Below are 18308 nucleotides of genomic sequence, written 5' to 3' on the forward strand. Positions count from 1 at the left end.
AATACTGCTGAAGAGAAAAATAATGCAGGGATTGCAACAACAGTGAAGCATGAATCATGGTTGCAAGAGCAGGGAGCATGAAGCTTCAACACTTCTGGGCCTGCCTTCTGAGGCAGAAGTCTCTCATTCGGTTTTATAGCTTCTGGGAAAAATCCTTTCAACTCATCCACTGACTGAGCTGCTGTGCTATGTAATATTCATGAACATCCAAGGTGAACAGGTCAGGAGTTAGAAGTTGAGCATTGCTAGTGGGCAAAAAATGTTTTGAATTGGCATTTGGAGGAGCTCTGCTCTGGCCCGTAACTATAAAAAGATTGTGTTGTCTTATTTATTATTTTTATTCTATCTTTTAAACAAAAAATATCCTCAAGTATTATCTTCTTATAACTAGAACAGGATAGATTGTTTTCAAACGGAGCAGTTAAGTGCAGCTTCAAAGTCAAAGAAATGTAGAGTTGGGTGTTGGGACTTATGTTTGTGTGTGTGTGTTGAATATGTAAGTATATACAAATGAGTAGTTAGAGGTTTAGGAATCAGATTTGGCACTGAGGTCCAAATTAAGAATCTAACCAATTTCCAAAGTTTCATCTACACCCCATCCAGTTACATACATTCATCCTGAGCTGAATGGGAGCTACAGTAAAAGATTTTAATAGATTCACAGAGTTGTAAAGGACCTTGTAGGTCATCTAGTCCAACCCACTGCCCAAGCAGGAGACCCTATACCAGTCTCTTCTTGAAAGCTTCCAGTGATGAAGCTCCCACAACGTCCGAAGGCAAGCTGTTCCATTTGTTGATTCCTCTCATGGTCAGAAAATTTCTCCTTATTTCCAGGTTGAATTTATCCTTGTTCAGTTTCCTTGTCTGGCCTTCAGATGCTTTGGAGAATAGCTTGACTCCCTCTGTGGCAGCCCCTCAAATATTGGAACACTCTTATAAAGTCTTCCCCTGGTCTTTCTCTTCATGAGACTAGCCATGCCCAGTTCCTGCAATCATTCATCATATGTTTTAGCCTCCAATCCCCTACTCATCTTGATGGCTCTTCTCTGCACCCTTTCTAGAGTCTCAACATCTTTTTTATAGTGTTGGTGATCAAAACTGGATGCAGTATCCTGGGTGTGGTCTTACTAAGACTTTATAGAGTTGTATTAGTACCTCACTTGATGTTGATTGTATCCCTCTGTTAATACAATTCAGGATTGCATTGGCTTTTTTGGCTGCTGTCACACACTGTTGGGTTATATTTAATTGCTTGTACAAGTCCTAACCTAGTGCCTGAAGCAAGAAAGAGGAGAAACAGGCATCAGTTCAACCAAGATACACAGACTGTCAGTTTAGTTTGGTTGGTACCTAATTTGGTTCTTGATGGGGTTGTGTTCTCCCCAAAAAGCTGAATACAATCTGGGGAGCAGAATGCAATCTAAGAACACTTGGTTCCTGTTAGAGGAGTAAGGATAGGCAGTGATCAAGAGGAACTTTATCCAACTTCAGCTGTCACAGCTGTAATTTGGTCTATCCAAGTCTGTCTTGAAGACTTCTTGGATATTTCAGCTGACATAAAACACAACTAGTCACATGCTTACCAGTCAGTCTTGGTCTGACCTTATTGCTACAGAAGCTGTGCTGGCTCTTGGTCTATTCTAAAATTCAGTCCAATGTGCTAATTTTCTTCTGTAGATCCCTATATACAGTAGTTTGTGGCCTAAGTATAATTGAAACTGACTATTTCAGAAAAATTCTCTCCAAATCTTGGCAAACAGAAGAATGAATAAGTGAATGAATGAATGAATGAATGAATGAATGAATGCAGATATCTCCAAAACGAACAATTTGCAAACTGATCTGTGAACTTTGCCCTTTGAAAAGATCACCTATGCAAATATCTGTCTTTCAGTTGCCACAGGTGGTATTTTAAGCAGCAAGGAGAACATTCCCTAAATATCTTCCATCTCTAAGCTTTGGGCTATGTTCAATTGGAATTACGGAAACTGAGGTTCAATCACTGACCTGGAGCCAATAAGTTGAAGAAAACCACTACACTGATTCATGGTTTGTTTACTTCGATGAATGAATTATTTCCAGTATACAAGATTAGTACAGAGAACAATGTCCAACTAGATTGCTCCCAACTTTAAAATAACACTTTCCTTTAAAATTACATAAAAGGAAGTGCTTGAGCACAGTTTGCCCCATTGCAAATAAAGATCGCTGGACAACCTTGCTCTTCATCTAAAAATGAACCTGATCTTTTACATATACTTTTTTGAATGTTTGAATATCCCCCAAATCAACATATATAGTAATTGCAACTATGTTGAACTACTATATAAGGGGGGGGGGATCCTAATTATATGTGGAAGCTGACATTGGTTATATTTAATTGCAATAAATCCAATTAATTTATAAAATCCACCCTAACATTAACTTTGAATCATAGATCTCATCACTATAATGTTGAGTCTAATTTTGGATTCTTCTTCTTCTTCTTCTTCTTCTTCTTCTTCTTCTTCTTCTTCTTCTTCTTCTTCTTCTTCTTCTTCTTCTTCTTCTTCTTCTTCTTCTCCTTCTCCTCCTCCTCCTCCTCCTCCTCCTCCTCCTTCCTCTTCCTCTTCCTCCTCTTCTTTTCCTCCTCCTCCTCCTCCTCCTCCTCCTCCTCCTCCTCCTCCTCCTCCTCCTCGTCCTTTACTTTTCCCCCCTTTAGCTTCTCCTGCTTCTTATAACATCTTGTCTAAAGAAGAATTCTGGAAAAATTGAAAGTTTGCACACTCTTTTACGTTCTTCCCTTGGGCAGCTGGTAGCACCTGCCATCCTTATCATTTTCAAACGATCATGAGCAATAATTCTGACAAGCTTCTCCCTTCTACCAGGGAACTCTTTGCTGGCTACTGTCCCATAGTTGGTATATTTTGATGTTTTTGGAAAATGGGAAGAGGATTAGCAGAGAAGAGGTAGCAAGGGCTGCGAACAGAAGGAATGCAGAAGGCCTGTCTCTCTGCACATACTGAATCCACCCTCTTGCTGCTTGTATTAATTTGAGTAGAGGCCTTTGCCCAGTTTAATAAACTGATTTGAATTTGCACAAGGCCCATAATAACAGTGGCCTTGTGCTGAGCAAAAACTATGTGGGTGAAAATGTGCTTTTTAGGTAATTATTGAGTCAAGATTGTCTTGTTACCAAACAAATCTAAATGCAAAATTCAATGGATGCTTGCTGAAAAATAAGCAGCTGTTGACCTATTGTTGCAGTTGTATAGAATTTGGCACAGGAGCCAATTTCAGTGCTAACTGTTAAAATATTCACAAGGCCTACATTAGTGCTGCATCAAGGCAAATTCCCATAAATAAGCCTTTGTCCTCCAGCCTTTTGGGTTGTCCACAGACAAAGCTGTGTATATGAATCCAATAATAAAGACTAACACCATTACTTTTTGTATTTCATACAGCATATGTGACTTGCAAATCTTGCCACAGCTTTGCTAGGAAGGGATAAAGTTTTCATCGTCCCTCTTCTGAATATTTCCCCTTCGTGGATTACTGCCTTGTTGTGGTGAAGGGGCTTGCGTAGCTCAATGAAGCTATGAGTTATGCCATACAGGGCCACCCAAGATGGACAGGTCATAACAGAGAGCTCTGACAAAACGTGATCCACTGGAGAAGGAAATGGCCACCCACTCTAGTATCTTTGCCATGAAAACCCCATGGACAGTACCAAAAGGCAAAAAGGCCTGAAGAAACATTGCCCATGGGGTCGCAATGGGTCGGACATGACTTCACAGCTAACAACAACAACTAAAAACTTCTGAATATTTAAAATCTTGTGTTCTTTCTTTCCCATTTATGAAGACTATACTAGGCAAATATTCACTATTCTCTCGTGATAAGAACTAAACTCTACCTATCTAACTATATAGTTGTTAAGGCTAAGACAACTAAGGAAAATAGGTGCTAATACAGCGACAGAATGAAGGAAAACCTGGTTTGATGGAAGTGAATGGCTCAAAATCCAGGCCGTGGTTAGCAAACAAATGTAATCTTGCAACATGCAGTAAAGTATTCATGTTAAAGAAACCTTGTGTGTGTGCATGTATCGAAAGTATGTTTTGATCAGAGGAGTTTGGAAAGCAACTATACCATTCTTCAAAATCCTTATGTACAAGCATACCTTCACTGAGTTGTGTTAATATACAGTAGATTCATTCAAATGTCAAAATATTAAGACGTGCAAACAAACAAAAAACCCCTTAAAGGAACTAGTCTGCATTCCCCTCCTTTGTTGGCCCATATCAACAATCCAACGAATGAACTGAAGGTGAGCTCTTATTGTATTGTTGGTATTTCGCCCCTCTCCCTTCACCTGAAAGCAGAAGTAAGAACATTCTTTTCAGAGCCAAGAGCAAATACCAAAGTCATGAATCTCAAACTAACACAGCTTGGGATTCCCACCCCCCACCCCCATCCAGACTTTAATTAAAATGATAAAGATATAAACAAGGCCAGGCAAGCCCACTGGCACTTGCCAGATGCTAGTATGGAACATTGACTGATTTTGAGCAATGCTAACAGTAAACCAGAGGTTTTCTTTTCCAACGAGGGACAAGGTCAGTGTGTAAAAAGGAATGTGTACCAGAACAGCAAGAGTTGGTTCCTGTCTTGAAAACAAAGTGGGAAGTTCTTCTGGAACAGGCCAATTCTAAGTGGTCCCATGCCCATCAAAACTCAGGGAATCAGGATAGTAGTTTCTTTCTTATAGGCCCCATCCCTCTGTTGTTTGCAAACAGAAAAGAGACATGTTTGAATAACATCAGCCAAAGCTTGGACTGAAGAAAAACAATGCACTGTTTGGGGGAGGATCCATGCTCATTAGCTGGAAATAAGTTCCTCTAAGGCACTGCTGGGTTTTCTCTACTTTATTTCCACTGCTGTTTTATTCTACTGAATGTCTTGATGAGGAAAATCCATTATCCCAAATCAATTTGTCCTGTGTTTTGCTGGTATATTTCCTGGTTTTTACAGATTAACTTGAGAAGATTAACCTTTTTAGTGACATTGCTGCAACTATCTAACTAATGGGGAACGTTGCATTTTAGTTTGGCCAAAAAATATTTGCATCTAATAGGAGAAAAGGAAGGAAGGAAGGAAGGAAGGAAGGAAGGAAGGAAGGAAGGAAGGAAGGAAGGAAGGAAGGGAGTGAGGGAAACAGACAGACAATAGACAGATAATTTCTTTGATTTTTTTTAGGTTACCCAACGATGTTTCAATAACATTTTGAACCACAAAAAGGAACAATTCCTATTTTATAGCTTGGTAAATATTTTCAAAAGATTGTATTGAAATGCCTAATGAAGCAAACATCCTTGACTTTATTAAAAACCACTACAGTTTAGACTGATAATAAAAACATGATTATTGTATCTTCATCAAGGAGCAGCTGTGTAAATGTGAGGTATATAAACTCTTGATGCCAGTGTTGACTTTTGCTGCTGTTGTGAACAATCATTCAGGATCAATTATCAGACTGGCATCTGAATGAATGACTGTTGTAAGGAAGCCTTTGTGTAGGTAAAATGATATTTCACTAGTATAGAAGATGGACAAATAATGCATAAGTGCTCTTAATCCATTTATTTATTTATTTATTTAAAAATGACTGACCTAATGTGGAAATGATTATAAAGCAGATATCTGGAGGGTCACCATAACTTTTTTACAGTAGAATTATTTGTAGTAAAAAGGGAGCAATTTCTGGATCATTGCTATGTTATTATGGTAATTTGTATTTGTGTCTATTGTTCTTTTTGGAAAATGAACAGGGATTTGAAGGTAAAAAAAAAAGATTATGAACTTCCGTTATTTTTATTATTATTAAATAGAGGTCTCTTTAAGAATAGATGCTGTACAAGATTTCAAATATGACAGACCACTTTCATTTTCAAAAGTTTTATTTCTTTTAAGGCAAACATTTCATCATTCCTCAATCAGTAAGACATCGAAGTACAATTTCTTGTATATCAAAATAATTCTAGTTTACCACCAAATTCTTGTCTAGCCTAATATATACCCCTCCCTCCCTCCACCCTCTCCCCCAACCCCCCTCCATCTCCCCCCCCCAACTTCCCAGAACCCGTACACGGTATGGATTTCTAACAAACACAGTCTAAAATCTATTGAGAAAAAAAAGAAATAAAAAAAATTAATAACATTCTACATTGACCTTAGCTTCTTCTTGCTGAACCAACTTTAAACAATTTAAATCATTTCTGATCTTAAGCATAGGCTAACTGGAATTTCTTGGTCCCATATTTATTTTGTATATAGTCAATCCATTTTTTCCAGTCTCGTTTATATCTCTCATTTGAGTGATCTTTAAGATATGCCGATATTTTAGCCATCTCGGCTAAGTTTGTAACTTTCAATGTCCATTCGTGAGTTGTAGGCAAATCTTCCTTCTTCCAGTATTGCGCCACCAACAGTCTTGCTGCCGTTATTAGATGCAGAATCAAGTTAGTCTCTACCACTGTAAAGTCAGTACCTATACCTAGTAAGAATAGCTGAGGAGTAAACTTTATCCTTCTTTTAAAAATATTTTGCATAATCCACCATATTTTTATCCAAAATGCCTTAACCTTTTGGCAGGTCCAGCATATATACTTTCATTGGTTGTCTTGTCATGTGAGTAGCAATTTTAATGTGGCTTTCCAGAATTCAAATACAACAACCTAGAACTAACATCACACAACTCATCTTCATTATGACTTGAAAATAACCATGTCTGCCACTGCTAGAATCTAGAACTGTCAAACACAATGATATAATTCCATCAATGTCTTGGTAGCAGCTCTGGAATAAGGTTGTACCATCAAGAGTATGCATTAATGGAAAGTGGATGATTAAAGGTTTTTTTGGGGGGGGGGAATCAGGGTGCTGGGTGTGGTCAAAAAAGACAAAATGCTGGCCACCTTGTGTTACAATTGAAACTTCTCCTTTTGTACGTCTGTCACACGTGTGACATACATAAAAATGTGTGGAGTTCCAACTGCATCGTTGAAGATGCCATCCTGATTTTTTGATCATATCCTGTGGAAACATTGAGGGAGAATGGAGGTACTTTCAGCTTAGAACGAAAAAAATATATGCTAAAATTCAGAATGTGAAATTTGAGAAAGTTCAAGCAATCACCAACTAGGTAGGTCTTTCATGAATAGTGATCTGAACAATCTGTCTTATGTCTTTGTTGATTTACATGGTGCCACCAGTCTCTATGATGCATTTCAGATGTACTAGAAAATATATTCCTGGCATGAAGTGGACTTGGGAAACAACAGAACAAGGAAAGGGAAAGGAAGTGAGGGAGGGTAATTAGCAAAGAGAAATTGTTTTAGTTGTGAAGGCCTAGACTGAGCTAAACCTCAGCGGGAGACAAAACTGATTTTGGAACTAAATAAGATTATGCTTGTGGAATGCTTGAATTGGATAATTAATTTAAGTTGGGCAGTCAAATATCCCAGAAGGTGGCACCGGAAAACCATAATATTCAGGGCCATCTGCCTCATGGATAATTGTCTCACTTGACATACCTTGTAATTTCTCCACCCCACCCCCAACACTGACAGCAAATATTAGAGCAACAGCCAGAAGGGTGGAACTTCCTCCTTTGGGTGAGTTGGGTGGGGCTTCTGGAGGTTGTCTTTACAAGCTCTGTCCCTTCTGCTTTGTGGGCAAAAGCCCTATCTCTAGCATTCTGGGGAGGGTAGGGGGGAGAGCTGTGTCTATCCCTTCTGCAGTAGCTAGGATTAAGAGTCAGGCATGTTCCTGAAATTCATATTGTAGCTAAGAAAGGTACATAGGCGTCCATATAGTTACTAATTGATCTCTACTGAAATGACATTTTACATTAGACTCAGTAGTAGTTGACCAAAAGCTCAATGGGAAAGGTAGATCTGGATCTAGGAGAAGACAAGAAACTGTTGTAGGAATGTAGAGAGAAATCCTGTCATCTGGATGATGTGAATAAGCAGATGATTTTGGAGTTGGTTAGGCCTGGGGTGGGTAGGGACTAACATAAGAATCTGTCCACAGAAGAGACAAGCTATGACCATCCCACAGGCCAATGTTTCTACTGAGCACACAGAGATGCAAAAACACATCTTCTGCAACATTAAAAAAATGGAAAAGAGGCACATCTTTGGCCAAGAGGAGAGAATGAATAAAAACAGCATGCCTGCTTAATCAGCTGGATGATCACATTGTGAATGGATAATGAATTTCCTGTGTGCTCCTGGCGTTCAAATCCCCTTCCTTCCCAAACAAAGTTACATCTGTGCCGTCTGCTCCCTCAGGAGGGACCTCTTTATTCTATGGGCAAGTGACATGTGTGCACATGCTGGGGGTCACGGGAGCCCCCGGTTTCTTTCTTCTCTCAAAGGCGTCACCCCACCTGGCCTCGTTAAGACCAGGGACTTCACCCTTCGCCCTGCCTGACAACTGCTGTGTAGTGAAAGATTTTAAGGGAATTGGCAGATATCTGATACACAGCCAAGCAGCCCTGCTCAAAGGCTATATTTGATCTGTGTGTCTTTTCTTTTTTGCCATTAGCCCACCTGCTCACTGCAGCTCTTTTTATCAGGTTGTTCCTCCAAAAAAGAATCTTATTAATCTTGCAGTGAAGTTCAAGTTACACAGGAGCTATGTGGTAACCTACTCAAGTGAAGACAGGGGCCCGGGATTGTTTTCTTAAGGTTTAAAGTCTCCAGATTAAATTCATATGGATGAGACAGTAGCAGATGAGAGGATGAGAGAAAGGAAGAAAGCAACTGGGCATGGGGTGGGGTGAGGGTGGGAGGGCTAGGCAAGACAGAAATGCTAAGGAAAATTGCCCCTTTGTTTCTAGTATTAGAGCAGCAGCTCTTGATATGCTGGAAATCCAAGGCCCTTTTATGAAATCCTACTTCTGTACTCCATAGCAAGATGTTTTACAGTAACAGTAACAGAATTGGAAGGGACCTTAGTTTCTTATTGTTAGAAAGACAACTACGTGGAGACCCAATAGACCATGATTTGACTAGCCCCCTTGGTCACTGGAGGAAGTTCAAAGTGATTATGCTCACTATCCCTCTAGCTAATCATTTCCTTTGTTATGTCATTATCATTATGAAGATGGTTCTCCTAATGGCCAACCAAAATCTGTCTTCCTATCATTGGATAAACAAATCTTGAAGCTGGTTTAATATGATCCATCTGGAAAAGCAGAGGACAATTTAGTGAGATAACATTTCGTGTATCTGAAGAAGGCTGTCAAGTCTTACTAAATCCTCTCTTTTCCAGGTTAGCCTTTCCCATTCTTGCTGGTCTATCTTGCACAGTGGTTTTTCTACTTGGCTAGCTTCTGATTCTATAAAAGGAGCTTTAGAAAAAGCAGAGGCATTTGCCATCATGATGGACATGGAAATAATGTAAAGATCTATCCAGACTTGTTTTGTGCCCTAATCTGCTCCTTTCCTACCTGGCTTTCCACTGATTAATTGGAAAGAATTCTCAATTCTCTTTGCCCCAGGTTATTATCCAAATCATACATCGATTTACTCAGTGGTTTTATTAATCCAGTTTTGCAGCCTATTGGGATCATCAGATGAATGGAGGAGGAGGGTGGAAAGAGTGAAGCTCAGTGTGTTTGAATTTTCATCTTTCTGTTACCAGAGTGTTTCTGACTTACCTCTTTCAGCTCTTCTATATTCCAAGTAAGAGTGCTTTTAATGCAGTGCTCAGGGTCAGACTTAGCTGGCAATTATCCCCTCACTTCCAATTAGAGATGCTGGCTATTCTAAGTAGGGACCAATAATTCAACCTTATGCATCCCTGCCTTCAAGCATTTCTGTTTTTCATTTACACCCTTGTAGGGCATCTTAAGTATAACCACCGGCATCCACTCTATTCACAGGGGCCTCCTTCTTACCTGAACTTACGAGAGTGGGGTTCTTTCAGCCCCCTCTTGCTTTGCTAATGATCCACACAGCAAACCATTTTTTCATTTGCTCATCCTTTGGCTCAGATGCTGCTGAAGTTTGGGAAGGCCCAGTCAGCCCTCAGCACTTCAGTTGGCCTTCTCTAAAACAATAAGGAAAAGGTGTGACTTCATCTACAAATCTGGGCTTAAGAAGGGCCCTGAGACAGAGGGCTTCCTTCTGACTTTGAATGGAGTTTCTTGATTTTATTGGTCTTTCATGCACTACTCAGATGTACAATACAAAATGGCATCTGCGCAGATGGCGTCAACCCTCTGTCTTATCATGTTTGATAGTGATGCCTGTACTCAGTATGCTTGGGTTGAGGTTGCTTGACATCTTTTGGTTCAGGTTTATGGCTTCAATTTTGCTTTCTCCTTGCTGAAGTGAGAACTATATTTGACTTGTTCTATCAGCCATTTCCTTTTCTCAGATAGTCTTAGATGCTGTGTTGGTCTGAAGAATTTTGAGTGCAGATGAGAAAAAACAACAGGGGGATTTTTCCTCTTTTTTCCCCCTTTGGTATCTGCCATCCCATCTGCAGACACAACCCCTGAAAACATTGGAAGTTTGGAAAATTCAAGGGGAAAACACAAACTCAATGGTGCTGCTATCAGGGTTATGCAGCACATCTGATTCAGATACAAAACATGCTTGAGTGTGCAGGAGCACACCAAACAAGTTGTAAGAAGTTGCAGAAAGGATGACATGACTTGAACCCGCAGTTGCAAACTTACAATCCCAGGAAGAGAGGCAAGTGGTTTAAGGGAGTGCGGGAATTTCTATCTCCCCTTGAGTCCCAAGTTCTGCACTGCTCTTGTCACCATTTTCAGTAGTATAAATAAAATAAAAATTGGGGAAGGTCTGAAGAAAGTTTCCATGATTGCTATTATTCCCCCATTAACCTGGCATTGAATTTTGCTGCCTTGCTCTAAATACAGTGAAAATCATCTTCAGTTATGAAATGCAGTGTCAACATTTCTGGAAAGATAAATACGCATGCATTTATAAATACAAATGTTTACATAGCTCTCCTTCTCCAAGCAGTCAGACTAACTGGAGTATTAAAGATTGTTTTAACTTTAAATTGATTCATGGTAGCTACTTTGGAAGTACATTTAAGAGGCAAAACTATGACCTAGATATTGCCCAATTCATACAGCCTCCACCATGAATCAGTGCCACATGAGGCTACTACTATACCTATAAGTACAGATTAAGAATTTGAGAGCCTGCTATTAATGGTCTTGAGTGTGGCAATGGTCTTCTGGAAATGCGTCTTCAAAAATGGGAAGGTCTCAAATCTTCTGAAATAGTAGAGGTTTGACCATAAAATCTGCCTGCATAGTAATTCACTTGAGAGCTAAATGTGAAATACTTTCTCTGAATGTTCATACTAACAGAAAACAGCATTTAAATTTAATAATGTACAATAAATACCACTTAAGAAACACTTCTTTTGATGTCAACTAAAATGAATTCAATGTATATTTTATTTTATTTAGTTTGTCAAACATGTACAAGATATCAGGTATACGTTTTAACATGGACACGAGCAAAGGAAATGAATACAAATAAATGGGGACAGTAGGACAGGGATGGTAGGCACACTGGTGTGCTTATGCATGCCCCCTTTACGGACCTCTTAGGAATGGGGTGGGGTCCACTGTAGACAGTTTAAGGTTGAAGCTTTGAGGAGTCAGTTAGAGCATTCCAGGCATTGACCACTCTGTTACTGAAGTGGGATTTTCTGCAATCAAGTTTGGATCAATTTACCTTGAGTTTGTATCTATTGTTTGCCCATGTATTATTGAGGTTGAACTTCAATAGCATTAGACATAGTTGTTATATCCTGCTGCTTCTAAGATTGGATGAGTATTAAAGTTATTTTTATTACAAGTAGTTTTCAATTTACAACAGTCCATTATGTGACTATTTGAAGTTACAATGGCAAAAAAGTGACTTATGACTATTTTTCACACTTACAACTATTGCAGTATCCTAGGGTTATGTGATCAAAATTTAGATGCTTGTAACCGATTCATATTTAGGACATTTGCAGTGTCCCAGGATCATGTGGTCATTTTTTGCGACAAGCAAAATCAACGAAGAAGCCAAATTCACTTAGCAACCATGCTCCTAACTTAACAGTTGCAGTGATTCACTTTGGCACTGTGGAAAGAAAGGTCATAAAATCGGGCATTAAATATTTTGTAAGGGTGAAAATTCTGTATAATATAGGCATTACTAAGGCACAATTGCAAGACATTATGGAATAGCATACATTTGGGATAGTAAGATATTTTCACTCTGTGACACACGTGAAATCAGAACATGTCAAGCACACCTTTCTCAAATGCTTGAGTACCAAACAGCTCCCTGCACACCTCAGATGTGAGGTGAGAAAATGGTGGCAGACTCTGTTCGGTGTTGTAGAAATCTTCTCAATGGTGCTCAAGTACTTCAATTTCTCTACTTTGGTAGCAGCCACTTCTGGCTCTAAGATAAAAAGTGTCAGTGATCCATATGTCAATTTCTCATGCTCCTGTTGCAGCCAACACAAAGTTCTTGTTGATACCATATCGGTCTTATTATAGAACATATCCGTTTCCACATTCCTTGGGAGATCCATGTTAGAAAGCTTCTCTTCCAAGAATATGCTATCCATGATTCAATTCCAATAATTAACCATGAGGGAATAATCTAAGCCAATGCAAAAATTCTGGTCTTAAAAACCATCATTGTTAGATCATTTCATTTGCACTTTATGGAAAACTAAGGTTAGATGAACTATTAAGCCTTGATTTACCCTATTAAAATTCCTGAAACATTTTAAACCTACATTATAGTAGAACAGTAATAAAGAATATTAAATAAGCAGTGTTAAGAACAGAGTGTACACCTTGGAATAATACTGCATAATTACATGGAAGTATTGGGCTGATCTGGGTATTTCAATAATCTGAAAACCCTACTCCTATGGATGTAAATCCTATTCCTATGGATATCTTATGTTTATGTAACATAAAACTGCGGAAAAGAAATACAAAATGGTTAACAGTTCTGCACAAAGAACTGGTTAAAAGTGCCCAGTTAATTCCAAGTATCGCTTAGGCTGAGAAATAAAGCATTGTTTTAGTTTTAGGACTGGGTGGTGTGGGGAGAAATGGGCCTATTCCATGATGAGTACTATTAAATTTACAGCCTTATTCTATACATTTATGATTAGGAAGCAAGAGTAAGTGAAACAGAAATGTCTTTATTGGATCAACATCTCCTGCTTGGATTCAGTGGAACTAATAGGATATACAATAAACGATTAAAAGGAATCGTAGTGAAACAATACATATCAGATGCAAAATGAATGCTGGTAAAGAGAGATCAGCGAATAGATGCCTTAAATCTAGAAATAATCTCCTTTCATCTTTCCCTTATGTCATGCTGAAGCAGAGTTAACAGCAGGGATAAAATACTCTTTTCTAGTGTCAAGAAAGCAAGATAGGCATTGATGGGTTTTTGGCCTATTTCTCAAAGTGCTTTTGAAACTGCTAGAAGACACTGTTCTTCATTCTAATGAGCCTTCCTTTAATCACTGCTCAATTAAAATGCTTTTCTCTCCTCCTCTAATTTTCTTCTCCTTTATATTTTTTGGGGAAAGTCCCCCATCCCCTTGATTCAGTTTCCAAATCTCTTGTATAGAGATGATAGCATACACTTGCCCGGTGGGGGAACTTTCTAAAAAGCCTTATAATAATTATCAGGCAAAAAAGGACTTTTAAATTGAAAAGAACTGGAAAACCTCATTAGTTCTTCAGGCTATAGTTTGCCAAAGCACTTCATAACTGAACTGGGAGTTTTTCTTGGTCATATACTCTGTCTACCTTTAAATTCCAAACAGGTGGATCAAAAGTGAAAAGGGGTGGAATGAAGAGAGAGGAGAAGGAGAAAGGAAGGGGAAGTAGAGTAGAAAAGGATGATGGAGGGAAGAAAGGAGGTAGGAGAGAGGCAGAAGAAAGAGGTGTATGGAGAGCAGAAGAGCTAATAATGGGTTTTTATCTTTCTGGGCGTTGATGGCAGGAGGAACTGATGTAATTACTACTTAATACAATAGGATATTGGCTATGTAATAGTATACATGTGATTATATGTTATGAAAACGGAAAATAAAAAAAGTATATATATATTTTTAAAAAGTGATTTTTATGAGGGGAAAGAAGGAAAAAAAATCAAAGTGATACAGTACATTTGGATGATTATAATAACTGATTGATGACAACTTAAAGTAAATGTTGATCTGTACATCAATATATCCTACTCCCGTGATGGCAACTTAGGGCACACGTGCCAGAGGTGGCGCACAGAGCCCTCTCTGCTGCCATGCCTGCCATTGCCCCAGGTCAGATCGCCGTGGCGTTTCTTTCGTGAGCTTGTGTTTCCCTGCAAACGACGAAACAGAAGCTCATGAAAGAAAAAGATTTTACCTCTTGCACGCTCCTGGGGTTGGGATGCACTGTCTCCCACCAGCCAGTTGGTCTTCAGGTCTCTGCTCCCCATTTGTCCATGTCCACGCATGCGCATGTTTGCAGGTGCACCTTTCAGTTTGGGCATGCGCACACAATTTGGGCACTCAGTGTCTAAAAGGTTCACCATCACTGTCCTATACATTTCATAAAATGCAGTATTTGGCTGAATGGTTGAGCCACTATTTTACATTTAACTCCCTCAGTTCAGCTAATATGTCACTCCGACTTGACTTTGCATAATAGAGTCAGATTTCTATTTGTGTTTTTTTTAAAAGAAACTTGCAGACTAATGCGGTGTAACCAATCAATCTTATGGTTCAGTTTAGAATGATAACGTTCTGAGCCTCAAGTAGGAGTTTTACCTAAACAAATATTTCACACATGCACAGCATGTAATAACACAGTTGGAGGACACTAGGCTGGGAAAGATTGTTCTGAGGCATAATAAGGGTTTTTATATGATGCCATGGTACATTGCGTAAATACAGCAATGGTGTGTTCTTAATCTTGATAAGGGATTGAATGGTAGAGTAAACTCAGTTGAAGAGCATGTGATTCTGGAGGTAGAAGTGCCTCCCCTCCCCAGAAGCAGCGTTTCCAGTCATAATGCAAACCATTAACATTGATGGAGGTGAAGATGTTCTCATCTGTTAAATAAAAAATGAAGGAACAGCACAAAATCTATGATGATATTCAACGCTTTCATTGGAGTCAGCGATTGCAGATCCTTTTAGACTTATCTATTATTCACTACTTTTACTTCCTACATGCAAAAATAACTCTGTTCTCCTCCATTCTCCCTCTAGATAGAAAAAAACAAGTATAGAGCAGGTTATAAAATAATTTGAAATAATATAATATAATATAATATAATATAATATAATATAATAATATAATATAATATAATATAATATAATATAATATAATATAATATAATATAATATAATATAATATAATATAATATAATATAATATAATATAATATAATATAATATAATATAATATAATATAATATAATATAATATAATATAATATAATATAATATAATATAATATAATATAATATAATATAATATAATATAATAAATATAATAAATATAATAAATATAAAAATATAATATAATATAATATAATATAATATAATTAATATAATATAATATAATAATATAATATAATATAATATAATATAATATAATATAATATAATATAATATAATATAATATAATATAATATAATATAATATAATATAATATAATATAATATAATATAATATAATATAATATGATAATATACATATTTAGATACATATATTATAATTATGTGTGTGTTTATATATATGCATAAGTACAAACATACATGCATATACTCACATAGTCTGTCTATCTATCTATCTATCTATCTATCTATCTATCTATCTATCTATCTATCTATCTATCTATCTATCCATCCATCTATCTATCTATGTCACCTATCATCATCTATCTATCATCTATCTATCATCTATAAACTAAATAAAGTATATGTAAACCAAATCCTATTAACTAGGATTTTATAAAACTGAGCATAAATGCTGCTTTGGGATCTCTCTCTCTCTCTTTCCCTCCCTAACTCCCTCCCTCTCATACATACATACATAACCAGTGGTGGGATACCATTCCAGTATGGTGCTCCAGAGGGCCCACCCACCCGTCCGAATGCCTTACCGGTCTTTTAAGTCTTTGGCACTTCCACGCACGCGCATGGAGCATACAGCGCCAGTGTGATGCTCCGCTGAGCAGCTGGAGCATCATGGAGGCTCACAGAGGTGCTAAGACGCATGCACATGCTGTATGCATGTGCACACACTCTGCACACATGTGCACACACGCTGCATGCATGTGCATCCATGTGAATGGGATCCGGAACCCACCACTGATACATACACATGTTTGTTGCAAAGGATAAACAACCCAAAGCAGCCTTTTTATTAAGTTTTGAAAATCCTAACTTACCTTCTATCAGTAAGAGGCAGCATTGAGTAAGGCAGCACTTAGTTGCTTGAGTTGCCACTATATATATATATATATATATATATATAGATAGATAGATAGATAGATAGATAGATAGATAGATAGATAGATAGATAGATAGATAGATAGATAGATAGAGATAGAGATAGAGATAGAGATAGAGATAGAGATAGAGATAGAGATAGAGATAGAGATAGAGATAGAGATAGAGATAGAGATAGAGATAGAGATAGAGATAGAGATAGAGATAGAGATAGATAGATAGATAGATAGATAGATAGATATAGATAGATAGATATAGATAGATATAGATAGATATAGATAGATAGATATAGATAGATAGATATAGATATAGATATAGATATAGATATAGATATAGAGATAGAGATAGAGATAGAGATAGAGATAGAGATAGAGATAGAGATAGAGATAGAGATAGAGATAGAGATAGAGATAGAGATAGAGATAGATATAGAGATAGATAGATAGATAGATAGATAGATAAATCTTTCCCCCATATATAAAATTACTTACCTTCATGATTGAGATATATGCAAATATTGTCATATGAGCAGGCTTAATTTTCATACATTAGACAATTCAACAATACTTTATATACAACACAAAAGGGTTTTCTTGCACTTGTTTTCTCTGCTACCTTTGATAGACAGAGTCAAAGTAGCCCAGACAGAATTGAATGGCTTCCACAGGGTGATTGATGGCCACTCTGGCTGCGAGAGTGCCTAAAATAATTCTAACAAATGCTTCCCAATAGCACCTGGCATCCAACCAGGAGGCTGCACTAGCATTTCCTAAATTCTAAAAAAATGACTGTCATCACAGATGCCTGGTTTAAATATAACATCAGTAAGATAATGGCCTTCAAAAGGTGGGAGGAAAGCAGATTCTTCAAAAACGTCTGTGCACTACCTATGAGATCCTATATGCTACATCAACTCAGTCACTGGTTTCCATGTAATACACTAAGTTTGGATAGAACAAACAATTGGTGTCATCGTTATGATTTCAATTTCTTCAGTCTGAGCTGGTTGGGACCAAAGCCTAATGAAAATTACCAAGTGCTATTAAATTTGGTGTAAGGATATTGGATGACCCACTTTAATGAAAAAAGAGATATTTGGCAAAATAGTCATTGTTCATTTTTGAGATGTGCAATTCATTTAGTTGACTGTTGGAAACTGTAGAGGTTTATGCTGGGAAGTAAAAGGGGAAGCCCACCCACTCTTTGTGACTATTTGAATGTGTGATTTAAAGCTCTTCAAAATGCTTTCCAAATATCAGTTTGCAAAGAAATCCATTTCCTTGCTGCTAACAAGGAGCAAAGGAAAGAGATTTGCTAACCAAAAATGAAGAAAAAAAATCAGTTTCCTAAGTAATACTAAATCAAACCTGGGTTCTTTCCAGATTGTCCTCAAATGGAACCTTCCTTGCTCGGATAGGATTTCTGCTAACTTTTATGTACAGGAAAGAAAGCTGCCCACTCTGCCAACTGATTCATTCCAGAGGGGGTGGCCAGCCCTGGAGGGAAATGGGGCACTATTTCAGTACTTGATACTGGCAAGGCAGGTCTTTGGCATTCAGTATTATAGGATAAGTAGGGGGGGGGGATTCTTCTTTTGTGGAACTCAAAGCAGATCAAATGGGCAACTGAATTTCAGGAATATGAACGAGAAGGCCAAGAAATGGTTAGTCACCGGAGAGGCATTTTTCCTCTTTGTCTTTCTTTTGCAGTTATTGGAATTTTATCCTATATGATGTA

This window comes from Thamnophis sirtalis, unplaced genomic scaffold, assembly GCF_051295495.1.
Source record: "Thamnophis sirtalis isolate CommonGarterSnake01/CBP01778 unplaced genomic scaffold, rThaSir2_p1.2 scaffold_1, whole genome shotgun sequence".
Lineage (NCBI taxonomy): Eukaryota > Metazoa > Chordata > Lepidosauria > Squamata > Natricidae > Thamnophis > Thamnophis sirtalis.